This window comes from Cavia porcellus, unplaced genomic scaffold (genome assembly GCF_034190915.1).
Source record: "Cavia porcellus strain 051 isolate PalLab524CR breed Dunkin Hartley unplaced genomic scaffold, mCavPor4.1 scaffold_24, whole genome shotgun sequence".
NCBI lineage: Eukaryota > Metazoa > Chordata > Mammalia > Rodentia > Caviidae > Cavia > Cavia porcellus.
In genome coordinates, this window is record NW_026947507.1 from 12,740,495 (window position 1) to 12,753,558 (window position 13,064).

At 42.6% G+C, this 13,064-nt stretch overlaps 1 protein-coding gene across 2 annotated transcripts in view; it reads left to right on the top strand.

Annotated features, from left to right (window-relative positions):
* The first annotated feature begins 4,484 nt into the window (after positions 1 to 4,484).
* The window catches only part of Acsl1 (acyl-CoA synthetase long chain family member 1), a 67,127-nt gene continuing 58,547 nt past the window's right edge, over positions 4,485 to 13,064 (top strand). Inside the window, exon 1 of one of the 2 annotated variants that reach the window (XM_063234504.1) lies at positions 4,485 to 4,642. The gene's annotated coding sequence lies outside the window, so the exon portion shown is untranslated. 2 annotated transcript variants of the gene reach the window in all.

Sequence of the window (13,064 nt, forward strand, 5' to 3'; positions counted from 1 at the left end):
TAGCCTGCAGGTAAACTACTGAAAATTCTTTCACCTTCTATATTGTAAACATTGTAAGAATAATAAAAAACTACAACAATGAAAAAGGGAAAGATTATTTAGAGATGGAGAGAGGGAAGTATATGGAGAGGGGAAGAGGATTAAAAAAGAATCAAGTGGTGTTTTATACATGTACCTACTCGCTAAAATAAATATATATTTCATGTATGGCAAACATGTACTAATAAATTTTTTTTTTGTCTTTTTGAGTCAGGGTTTTGCTATGCCTTTCAAGCAGCCTTGAACTTGCTTTGCAGCCCAGGCTGGCCTCACACACATAGCAATCCTCCTGCCTCAGCCTCCTGAGTGCTGGGATTACAGATGCTGCGCCACCACACTGGGCTAAAATTCTCAAAAAAGAAATAGAAAGCAATGGATTAGATTCTCTAATCGAAACATTCAATTAACAATCCAATCAATAATCTTAAAGGAAAGATTGAATTTTCTTTCTATTCTCAATACAGAAAATTACATTATGAAAATGTCATGTGGGACGTGTCTCAGTGGCAGAGGATGTAACATGTAAAAGGATGTGGGTTTGGTCTCCAGGACAGCACAAAAACAAAACAAAAAAAAGTTTTATGTGGTCTTCCACCTCCAAATCCATAATTCCAGTGTAAACATTTAAAAAGCATCAAGCAAAGGTTAAAAGAAGCATGTTTTACAAAATACCTGACCAGCATTTCTGAAAATGGTCAAAGTCCTAAAAAAAACCCAAGGATAATATAAGAAACTGCTACCATCAAGATGAGCCTAAGGAGACATGACAAGAAATGTAGTATACTATTCTGGCTGGGATCCTAGGATGAAAAAATGATACAGATGAAAGTTATAGAGACCTGAACAACGAATGAGTTGTAGTTACAGTAATGTATTGGTACCGGTTCATTAATTGTAATAGCATATTACATATTGTGGCATATTAACATAGGAAGTTAATCATACTGGAAACTGGGTAGTGTTTACAAGAACCTTGCAATTTTCCTATAAATTGAGAAGTCCTAAGGAGTAAACTTTATTAAAATTTCAGCTGAAGAAATAATGATTACATAGCCTAAAACACAGGGGAAGAAAGCTTATTATAGAGACGTTAAAAAAAGATTTTTTAAAATTTTAGATCACGTCGTGGGTTTTACAAAACTTGAGATACAATTACGATAGGAAATTTTTTTCCTTCCATACTGCTGGGGGCCCAAGACAGCCCAAAGTGTTTAAATTTGTATTTTACTATTGTTTCAGTTTTCATTTAAAGAAGCATTCACTTTTGAATCCAATTTTGTTAAAGACATACTCTAGATTGTATAAACTTCAGGATTCAAAAATCCAGGATCCACCCTTGGTTAGCATTGATCACCTGTGAAGAGCTAGGAAAATTTCCAGTTAAACAATTGAGTAACTACTATGGGTAAATACTGTGCTAGGACTTATAGGGGAGTGGGAAGGGATGAGGATTCATGAGACATAGTTTCTGGCCACCAGTGACTTACTTCTTATGCAAGACGAAAATACATGCCCAATACATAGATGTAGCTTTAAAACAGATGGAGCAAAAAGCATTCAGTCACTGATGCCAGCCCTTCCATTAGACATCTAGTTGACAAGTTAGGGGATTAAAAGCATATCAGGTGTTCTTAATTGATGTGGTTATACTTTAAATGGCTATGCTCAAAAGCAATAGGTATAGAAAATCAATGATAATCACAACTTTGCAGTCAACAATCATTAAGTAGAGATTTTTGAGGCAAATCCATTTTCAGTCTGCCTATCACTTTGTCTCTGAAAGAACTTGGTCTGTCCATCTGTCTCTCTTTCTCTCATTTTTACTTTGTCTGTATTATTTTGCGTGTGTGGTGCTGGGGACCAAATCCAGGCCTTGTATATGCTAGGCATGAACTCTACCACTAAGATACCCTGCCTGGCCAGGACTTTCACTGTCTTTAGCTTACCTAGACGAGAGATAGAAGTTTTGGACAAATGTAGATTTGAATCTAGACAGAATTAGCCACAAATTTTCAATCACAACAGAATGTAACAGAGGCTAGAGTATCTGAAAGAGACTCAAACTTCCACTGAGAAATTCATTCCACTACAACGTCCACCTGGCTCATGTGCACTTAGCTAGAGGAATGTCTGGCAGAAAAAGGAATTAGGAGAAACAAAAGAGGTTAAGATCAGATTCTTGCCTTTTCCTAAGTCTCAAAGTGGAACTATGGTGCAACGGAACTGGAAAGTCTTAACTTTCATTTAATGAGAAAGTTGAGAATAAACTGGGCTCGGTATAGATTTACCCAACCCTAACCACTGTGCGCTCTGGTGTGTCATCAGAGCCTTTTATCTGATAGCCACAGGAAAACTGCATACATTGCAAAACATTTTGAAATGATTAGGGAGAAAGATTTTGCTCTTGTACAAGGGTAGAAAAGGACCTGAGAGATTATTTAACCTTATTTGTAGAGGGAAAGTTTTAAATTTTAAGGAATGAAGTTGCTTTCCAATGTCATAATAGCTTTTGACATAAGAGAGACTAGAAACTCCAATTTGATTCTGGGCTGTATGCATTTCCTGCTCTAAGGCTAGAGCTCAGAAAGAGCTCGAGGGAAAAATGTTCAAGAGGGGGAAAATGTAAGTTAAGATGTGGAATGAAGCATGCCCTTCCCCATACATTCAAGTACCTCAGAATGTGACTTTCAGACTGATGTCCTTATAGAAAGTGATACACACTGTGGAAGGAAGTTGATATGAAGAGACATAAGCATAATTTAACCATTTAAGTGCAACCCAAAGAGAACTGATCTTTTCCTTAAAACCCACAGAAGGAACCAACCGTGGTAACACCTTAGTTTTGCACATCTAGTCTCTAGAGCTGTGAGACAAGGTTTCTGTTGCTGAAGCCACCAGGTTTGTGCTGGTTTGTTGCAAAGCTCTGGAAAATGAATGTATCACTGAACTTGAAAAGCATCTAAGGAGGCCCTGGGGCTGCAGGGCTAGTCAGAGAATAAAGAAGGGAGAGGAGAGGATACAGTGATGAAATTGTGGGTGGGGAAAGAGAACTGAACAGAGAAACAAAGGATTAGCCAAGTGAAAACCAATAAAAATGAGGGTCTTTCCCCCTTTCAAATAGAAGTTCTGGAAGATACATATGTGGAATCATCTACAAGGCTTGAGCTGTTTCGGAGGCTGTTGGTGTGTGGCTTGCTCCTGCCACCACTACACCATACAGCTCAGTCCATTGTGGGAGGAAACAATCACGATGGCCACCTTCAGATGTTCTGGAAAGGCAGAAGCACCAAGAAAAGCCCTTGCAATTTTATCTGCTGAAGTTTACTTGTGTAAGCCTGAGCCTGTATGGACCATGTGCTATTTGACCAGTGAAAACTGCAATAAATCCCATGCTTGTAAGGTACAAGCTCCGGAGGCAGACCAGCTTGAGTTCCGTGTGCACCCTTGTCCTCACGACCTTTTAACACCTGTGCCTCAGTTTTCTTTTCAGTGAATGGGAAATGACTGGCACCAGCTCTGGGGTTATGGTGTCAATTAAACAGGGTCACGCCCGTGAATATTCAAAGCATGCGCCGCCGTACTAAGCACTCAGTAAGCAGTACGCTACCATCAAAGGCCTTTAACATCAACACACTTCTTCTGACCCCTCAAATTCAAAGCAGCCCCAGACAACAGTCCTCCTGCAAACACCATTGTATAAAGCGGGACAGCTGGCACTGTGGAGGATATTGGCAGGCCTCAGGGGCTGAGGGAAAGTAACACTCCAGATGTGAGCCTGCTTCCCCAAAGTCCTCCCTGGAATCCTTCAAAACAGCACAGCCAAGGCTGAGTAGGGCAGACAGGTCCCAAGCCCCTGCAGGGCGAAGTGGCCTGGAACAATGTCTAGCTGGCTTTGTGCTCTGTGTCCAGGCCTGAACTGTCCGGCGTTGCTCAAAGGGCAAGACCCGCGGACGTCCACGCAAGCTTCCTTGACCAGGGGCTGTGGCGAAATCCAATGTGTGGGCACATGGTGAAATCGGGTTAAAAGGGGCCGCGGGTGTCGGTGCCAAAAAAAAAAGGAACTGGGAGGGAAGCTCTTTGTCTACCTCGCAGCCACACCCTTCCCTGCCTCCAACAAGCCGGCAGACCAGAGGCTGAGGGTAGAGGTGCAAAGGCACGTCCAGCTCCCCAGCGCCGCAAACCTTAGGGCTCGCGAGGCTCCGAGGTGGGGGCACGGCCGTTCACCCTTTGCCCTGACTCGGATTCGTTACGAAACCAGAGGGCAGAGAGCGACTTTAGCCCTTTTGCGCGCCCTCTCTGTCCCCCGCCCCGCGCCCGCCCGCCCGGCAGCCAACCGCCAGCCACGCGCGCTCTCAGGTCAAGGGGAGGGTCTGAGGGGCGGGGCCTCCGGACAAGGGGCGTGTCGGGGGTGTGGCCCGCGGGACGACAGGGGCGGGGCGGGCGCGACACGAGCACTGGCAGCAGCCTGGCTCAGCCGCGGCCGCGGCGGGGGCGCAGCCATCAGGCAACCTCGCGACTCCTTAAATAGCATCCCGACGCGGCGCCGGGCACTGAGCGGACTGCTGTGACAGCCCGCAGCGGAGCGGCCGGGCCAGCGCAGGAGGTGAGTGCGCCCGCCGCGCAGGGCCTGGTGAGGAGGCGCCAGAGCCGCCCGCGGCCCCAGGATGTTCCGCTTTTCCGGCCCCGCTCTGCGGCCTCGCTTCCCGGCCGGAGGTTCCTGAGCCCGAGCGGCTGACTAGGTCGCCGCTCCCCGAGGGCCGTGCGGGCGCCGCCGGGATGGTGCGCGGGCGAGCGCGGGGTCGCGCGCCGCGGGGCCGAGCCCAGGTGCGGGGTGGCGGCGCCCGGCCAGGCCTCGCGTTCTACAGCCGCCGTGGCCTCTCCTGCCCCGGGTCGGCTCTGCTGAGCGCGCCCGGCCGCGCGTGGAGCCGGCCTGCACCGGGTCGCGGGCTTAGGGGCTCCGAGGCGGTCCCCAGAGCCGGTTGCCGGCTGCGGACGTTCTCGCGGCGTCTCTAGAAGAGCCCACGGCCCTGCACACAGCTGTGATGGAATCGTGGATGGAAGGCGCACGGCTTTTTTTTTTTTTTTTTTTTTTTTTAATTCAGCGGAAAAGCTGCTGTCACCTTACAGAGTAGATGGCAGTGCGGGTCCACGACTTGAACAAACACGTGGATTAGGACCTAGAGAGACGTCCCAGCTAATCAGGGCGTGCAGATCTTCTCCCCACTCCATCCACGGTCAAGGTTATGGAAGCCTAGTCAAGAATAACTATTAAAAAAGTGTTCTTCAAATGCCGGTTAAGACTCATTTAAGCTGCATTTTGGCATCTGAGTATCTGGAGTACTGAGACCGGCGGTAACCAGTCTTTCAGTTACTGATTAGCATGAGAGAAATCAGTTAAACCTTACAATTTCTGACACATTTCACAACTCAACCTGTGATGATCCCAGTGAAAACAGTTACATATTGGCTTACACACACACACACACACACACACACACACACACCAGTATCAACCAAAAACTTCTGGTTGGTTCTCGTTCTTTTCTGGTACACACGGCAGGTTATATAGACCAAAACTAAAAAGTTTGGTGGTCTGCATTGGGGGAACTAAGGGACCCATCAGCTAGGAAAAAAACAGTGCACTCAGCTATTGTAGAAAACAAAGCCGGCCAGGTTGCTGGAGACATTCTTTCTTGTTCTGGCTAAACTGGGAAAATCCCTTCCTAGCCTGAGACTGACTCATTATTTGTGAAAAGACTTAGACTTCGTTAGACTAAAATGTCTCCTGAGCTAATATGTTCTGACTGGGAAAGGAAAATCTTCCAAAGCAGCCCACCTATTTTTTTTTTTTCCTACCATCTTAATACAGTTTTAAAGAACTGTGTTTTCTGAATTTGCTGTAGAGTTTTTAAAAAATCTTTTCTTAATGATTATAAGTAATATGCCGTATTTCCTTCCTATCCCTATTATCCATATTTTGGCAATATTTGTATTATTATTATTGTAGGCACCCTGACAAGAAGAATCTCTAGGTTCTCAGATTTTTGACGTTTCAGAGATGACATGTGGCAAATGCAGGTTATCTGTACCACGCAGGTAGTGCTCATGGCTACCTTTATACTTCTCAGTCAAGTGTAGAATAACTGGACGTATAACAGCATGCCACAGTATCATGTTTAATGTTTAGGTCTCATAGCATTTTGATGCGGTTGTGTTGTGAAATATGGTTGTATTTTAGGGGAGGAACTTTGGGAAGGATGAGGTAGGTTGTCTTATTACTCATGGCTGGAGAATTCTCTTTTCCTTCCAGTTTTGCTTTTCTGGAAACAGTAAGACTGTAGGCATATTGATAATTTCCAGGTATTTATACTCAATAAATATAAAGGAGTGTTTAGTTTTTAAAGGTCAGTTGAATTTTTGATGCAAGTTTGCCTTTTGAAACATGTCTATTATTCCTTTGTACTTACTGTCTCCTATACTCCAACTTGAATGATGCAATCCACAAGGCTACAAAATAGAGAATTTCCTCTAAGGCAACTCAAAGCTGTGGCTATCTGAAAGCCTCTTTAAGCCTTACTGTCTGGCAGAGAGGGGGTCAGTCAGCAGTTACAAGGTGCGGTCGAATTTAATGAAGGTCGTCAGTCCAGCTTAGACAAACATGTGAGGGACGTAAAGTACCTTTGACATTAATGTCTGGAAAAAAATTCTCAGTTAATAGAAGTGATCTAAAGCTGTCAGTGGTTGAGATTGTTTTTTATCATGCTAGGATTATGAGGGGTTTCTTTGTTTTGTTTTAATTTTTATTAGTACATGTTTACAGAACATAATGATTGCATTCATTGCGGGGAATTGCTGCATGTACATAATCATCTCAATCTTTTGTCCCTTCTTTCCTCTACCACCCTTTTTATGCTAGTGTTAGATTCTTTTATTTATCTTGTAAATCCTTACAAAGGTAATTACCATGCAAACAGATTAACAACCAAACTAATAGGCAAAAAACATAAAACATATAAGACAATCAGGCTAAGTCAAGGTATGCTTTTAGATACACAGTTCATGCTGGATTGCAGTAACTATTTTTCTCTCTTTTCCTATTTGGGTTTTATGTTACACTTCATTTGTATATTTTCTCATATAAGCTTGTGTGTCTGATTTACTTCACTTAACATTATGCTCTCAAGGTGTGTCCTGTAGCAGTGTCCTGCTACAGAGTTCTAAGAAGTTAGGGACACAGAGAGTTTGAAATAGTTGATGAACTTTAAAAACTAGAAGATAGAGGCGGCTTTACCAGTGAGATGGTCTTCATAAAATCCTAAATGTGGATTCATAAGAAGTCCTAGGGTGATATATACCAGCAAGAAGAGAAATTTAGCGCATAATGGCTTATGTTAATGTTTCCTGTTCTTCACATTATGATATTTACAAGTCCCTAACTGCTGGAGAGAACACAGCGTTAAGTCATTTTTAACTTTTGAGGATTCAAGGGGAAGAGTGTGAAGTGTGTGTGTTGGGGATAGGGGTGCCTCCCTAGGGGCTGGCTGGCTAGGAGTCGTGTCACTTTGGACAGGAAACTTTACCTGGAGGTAGGTGAAGGCTCTGTACATGGGACCTGCCTCAGAATAATCACTGTTCCCCAAATGTGCATTTCAAAACTGGTGGCTTCACAGTTCTCTTCATGAATTATTTGCTGATCTTCAGGTTTGAAATAAAATTTTGTACGTTGTCTAATATCTAAGACAGAACAATTTTCCCTCATATTTATTTTTTCATGTTAAAAAGTAATATGTAGAATACAAACTATCATTATTTATATTTTATATACTATATACTTATTGTAGAAAGTTTGAGAAATATAAAAAATGAAGGTCTTCCAGAACTATTACCATATTTTGGTGCATTTTTTTCAGGTTTTTTTGTTCCTAAGTATATTTTAAAATTTTAGTTCATACATTGTTAATTGAAGATACAAACTTTGACGATTTAATTTTAATCACTGAAGTTGTATTATGAACTTTTTTCCATGTTGTTACGTATTTTTTAAAAAATGAGTTTTAAAGATGACTGTGTTATATGTGATATGCTTTATTTACTCCTTTTTTCTTGTCAGATATTTAGGGACATCCGTTTGTTTCAGAACTCTCTGCCAAACATCCTTGTATATTTAAAGACTTCTTTTTATGAAAATGTAGGCACATTCTGCGTTAAAACTCTTGAAAGTGACAATAATTTGAAAATTATTTTTATTAATAAATGGATTTTAATAGACTTTTGAGTTCATGTATTTTCATGAAAAACTGTTGAAAAAAGAATTTCATGGTTTGGAAAGATAAACTGAAAAAAGTTAGGTCACCAGAGGAGGAAATATACAGATTGCCTTTGAGACCATTTCCTCATTGGGGTGGGACTTCTGATAAATGTGTTATCTATGTACACAGTTTTGGCTGCTATAGAAAATTCCATGTTTTCCACAGGTTTGTTATAGGAGAGATGTCTACATCCATAATGTCAAAATACTCAAAACATCTCTTATAGCAAATAGTTTCAAGTGAAAGCTGCAGAGGAGCTAGATTGTCAGGCCTTAACTGTTAGCTATGAAGCAGGAATATGGTATCTACCAGAGTGGTAGCTGCAGCCTGAACTGGGCCGGACTTGGGGACAGAAGTTATGAAAGCAGCTAACAGGTCAAGGTACAGTTCTTGGTGCTTCAGATATGTTAGCATGTTAGTCTTAGCTTTTCTGTAAGGCAGGTCCTCACCCACCTGTACTTTAAAAAGGCAAAGGAAGGAACAAGTTCCTTCACATCATGAGTTGGACATGGCCATTCTTGCTTGAGGACCTGTGATCCTAAATCTTTGGCTTTGTTGATTTTCTGAGCTATAAAGATCTCAGTCCAAAGGGTCTAGAGAGTTCTAGTTATCCAGCATGTGGCAGGATGAGGGTCTCCTTTTCCCATGTCATGCTTCTTGAGTTTTCCTCATCTTATCTGTGCAGTCTCATGAATTTTCCCTTTGTGCCACCAGAGTATTGAAGTAAAGACCAATTTTGATCCAGCTTGGTTCAGTGTGTTATGACATTACTTACTACACAGCTGTGAATTCCTAGAGTATTAGAAAGTAAAAGGCTTTGTCTGCCTTGAGTCTTGGTCTTAGAAGCCTGGAGAATAGGAAGGATGATTAATGCATCAGGTGTGCGAGAGGAAGAGAGCCATCTTTCAGGTGTGAGCAGGAGCCTAGGCTGAGGACAGGCGGTCGAGCAGCATTTACTTAAATAGGTGGGTTTTACCGTAGCACACCGGTTGCCCTCTGCTACCTACCTAGCAGGCACTTTGAACAGATCTTGTTGGCATGTTCTAGAATCATGTTGGAAACTTAGAAGTAGACAAGAGAATAAGCTTTTGAGTTTTCACCAAGATTTGAATGCATAGTAATATTGTCAGCGGGATTTTGTGTGTGTGTGTTTTTCTTTTTTATCGGTACCAGGGATCGAACTCATGACTGCCTGCTTGCAAGGCAGGCGCTTATGCCGCTGAGCTTAATCCCCGGCCCCCATAGTAATACTGTCTAGCAAGTATGGACCTCTTTTTTCCCAGTAAAATTTTAGGGAGAATTTTCAAGATGTGTAATAAATAAAAATAGGGCTACTGTGGTTGCAGTATAGAGGGATATGGGTGAAATTCCAAATCACAACACACCCTTCTTTCACCTTTGTCTTATTGGAGACTTTTCAGAACAATCCAAGCTCTGAAAGAGCTACTCATTCATCTTAGGGATGTAGTAACTGTGATGTGGGAGAACAGGTGACTCAGCCAGGGTTACAGAGCCGGCCTTTCCTTCTGGCCACGGCACACATATGACCTGACCCTGTGCCCGTCTGAAGTCCTCAGTGTTGTCCTTGACTTATGTCCTGAAATCAGTCAGTCGGCAGCTTCTGCTTATTATAAATGATTCTGTGCAATGCTGTCTAACACACTCATGTCCTTTCATTCTTCCTACTGGCAGACCCTAGTCTGGGTCTGTCACCTCCAGGTTAGACAGTGAGGGCCTTGGGTGAATAAAGAAGGATAGGGTTGGGGCAGAGGGCTAACTGCTTTTTTTGAAGCACAGTTCTGATCAAATCCTCTTTGAGCAGAAATCTTCATGGCTCCCATCTAGAAGGCCCTGGGTCTTTAGCTTGATTATTGGGGACTGCAACTATTTGGCTTCGACCTGCTGTTTCTCCTAACTCTCCTAAGCCACCATGAACTGGGACTCATGGATGGCACACTGGTGCAGCCGGGTTGAAGGATCTCTGTACCCCAAGACTCTGCTCTTGTGTAGTGTTGTCTGTCCCCTGGCTGTCCTGTGTCCTGGAAGAGCCTCTGGCCATCAGGAATCCTGCTCCTCTTCTCACCCACATTCCTCCTACCACTGCTTTTCCTGGATTGATTCTCCCCTTTTTCAGACTTCTCTACTTCCTAGACCCCCCAAGTTTACTGAAACTCAGCTGGAGCAACTATTCTGGTAGCTAAAACATTGAAATACTCCCACACTAGTTGGCCAACAGCTGCTACCCTAAGTGCTGCAGCTCTAATTCAGAATCTGAAGGATTCACACTTTGCCCAGAAGACTTTCTGATCCCTGGTGGCTTGTCCTTTGTCTTTTCAGATGAATTGATGCCTGACCATATTGGTCTTGCATATTTTGACTACATTCCTGCTTTTTATCCTCTATGTCTTTTTCATGTATGTGTATCTTGCTTTTTCACACAATCGCCTGAAGCACACTTAACATCTGGGCATGTAGGAGACCTATTCATTGTCCTTTCTGTGGTTTCAGCAGCTTTTAGTACAAGGTCTGGTAAGTCCTTCATTTGATTTGATGATTGGTTGAGGGTTGAAGACATTAAGTGGTCACATGTCTTATGGGAAGGGCCTCTGACAATAATATCCATTGTAATGTTCAGGTTTGTCATTCTGTGCAAAGCTTAGACCCGATAGCTAAAATTAAGGTATTGAAAATGTCTAGAACAAAACCTTTGTCTTCACTGGTGTGAACTTTGTACTTAGGAATACATTTGAGGAATTTCTTTCCATGCTGTTTCAGTTCAAATGAGAAGCAGATGACTGCAGGCTTTGCAGGATATGGGAAGGGAGATTAGGGTCAAATTCTAGATAATCTTACGTAACTGTACTAAGGTCTTCATTTACCTGGTATTCCTACTTTTAAAACTGTACTTCGTGTGCTTGTAATGAAATGATCAAGTAGTCTTTTGTTCCTTGTGTAGGACAGAAGTAATTGTGCCTCAGGCCAGCTTTTGAGGTGCCCCAGCAATTAGAACAGGCAGAGACCTTGTCTGTCACGTATTCCTCCAGACACTTGACAGAACTAACACCAGAGTTATGGCCAAGCAGCCCACAAGTCATATGTCAGACTCTGAAGACAACACTAATCTGTGTCTCACTCCTTTTGTGGTTCAAGATAAGTCTGATGATGCCACAACCTCTCTAAAAGTCAGCCAAGGTGAAGGTAGGATAGGGAATGAAGCTGTGAGGTCACCATGACAGGTCGTCCCAGATGAGTCAGCCCATGGCAGGGCTGGTGTGACCCGTGGCCTGGATGCTTCTTCCAATGAAAGAGTGGGCCCAGGCCATCCAGCTTTTCACATGTGGCCAGTCAGTTACCAGAAATGCCCTGGCTTCTCCAGCATGTCTTTCTATCACAAGGTGGAATGTCTTTATCTCCCCCTTTTGTTGTCTCCCTCCTTAGCAGATATAGCAGTCTGTTTTGGCAGGCTTTGGCAGGTGCCATGATTCTGCACCTAGGTGCAGCGAGCCGAACTATACCTCAGATAGCTACTTCATTTATTGTTGCCTGTGAGACTGAACTCATGGCAACTCTAGCTAGGCAGGCTACCAGAGAAGCTGTAAGTGGTGTTCAGGAGATTAAGAGGTGGTCTCCAAAATGGGGTGTGTTCACCCTAGGTTGGGGAGGGAAGATAGTGAGGATATAGGTTAGAAATATTAGAACTTATATAGATATTTTTTACCTTAATTTGTGTTTCTGTTTTTTGATGTTCAGAAAATACTTGCAGAGTGTATGTATATGTATAGATCTTATGAATAAAAATATTTACTTACTAGGGATGTTTATTACTGACTAATGTATAGTCACAGAGAACCAAAAAGTTAACTCCTTCTCTACCATTGGTGTGGGAGGAAACCTCTGAATGCCATTTTTCAAAAGAAGATGACTCAGTTTGTTAGTTAAGGGGAATAGAAACTGGAACTGCTTTCTGAAACTAGCTTATGACTGTCATAACAGGTCTTTATGTCAGGAGAGTTACTAAAATAGAGCATATTTTGCTGGATGTGGTGGTACATGGCTGTAATCCCAGACCTCAGGAGGCTGAGACAGGAGGATTGTTGCAAGTTCAAGGCCAGCCTACGCTATGTAGTGAGTTCAAAGAGAGCCTGTACTATACAGTGAGACCCTGTCTCAAAAAGTAAAATAAAATAAAATAAAGCATGTTTCTTTTTGGTCCCAGAACTTGACAATATAAAAGCATCCATAAGAGACATATCTTATTTTTTTGTCTTAAATTTTGTTCCTACTGTATCTCACATGGTTGGAGCTGTGCTTGCCAGATACTGTGTACTCGCTAATGGAATATATGAGCCTTTTTCTTGAAGACAATTAAATGTCATGCTGGATTAGCTGCTTCAAGTTAATATTTAAGTTGGCTTCCTTTGTTTGAACCTTTGAGCATTTGTCATGATACAGTATATTTACTGTTCAGTTTTACTGTTCCACAAAATATTTGCTACACTGTAGAGTAGAAGACCTGTTGGAGCCTTGGGCGTGTCATTTGAATGTCAGAATATTTGAGATTTTCTGTAAAATCAGTTTTAAACAGTGGGCACTGTCAAAAATATTAGAGCAGAAGGTCGATCATGATTGAAACTGAAGCTGGGATAAGGGTACATGGTAGTTTAATTATACATGTTTCTACCAGTAGGTAGATTTGGAAAATTTCATAATAGAAAT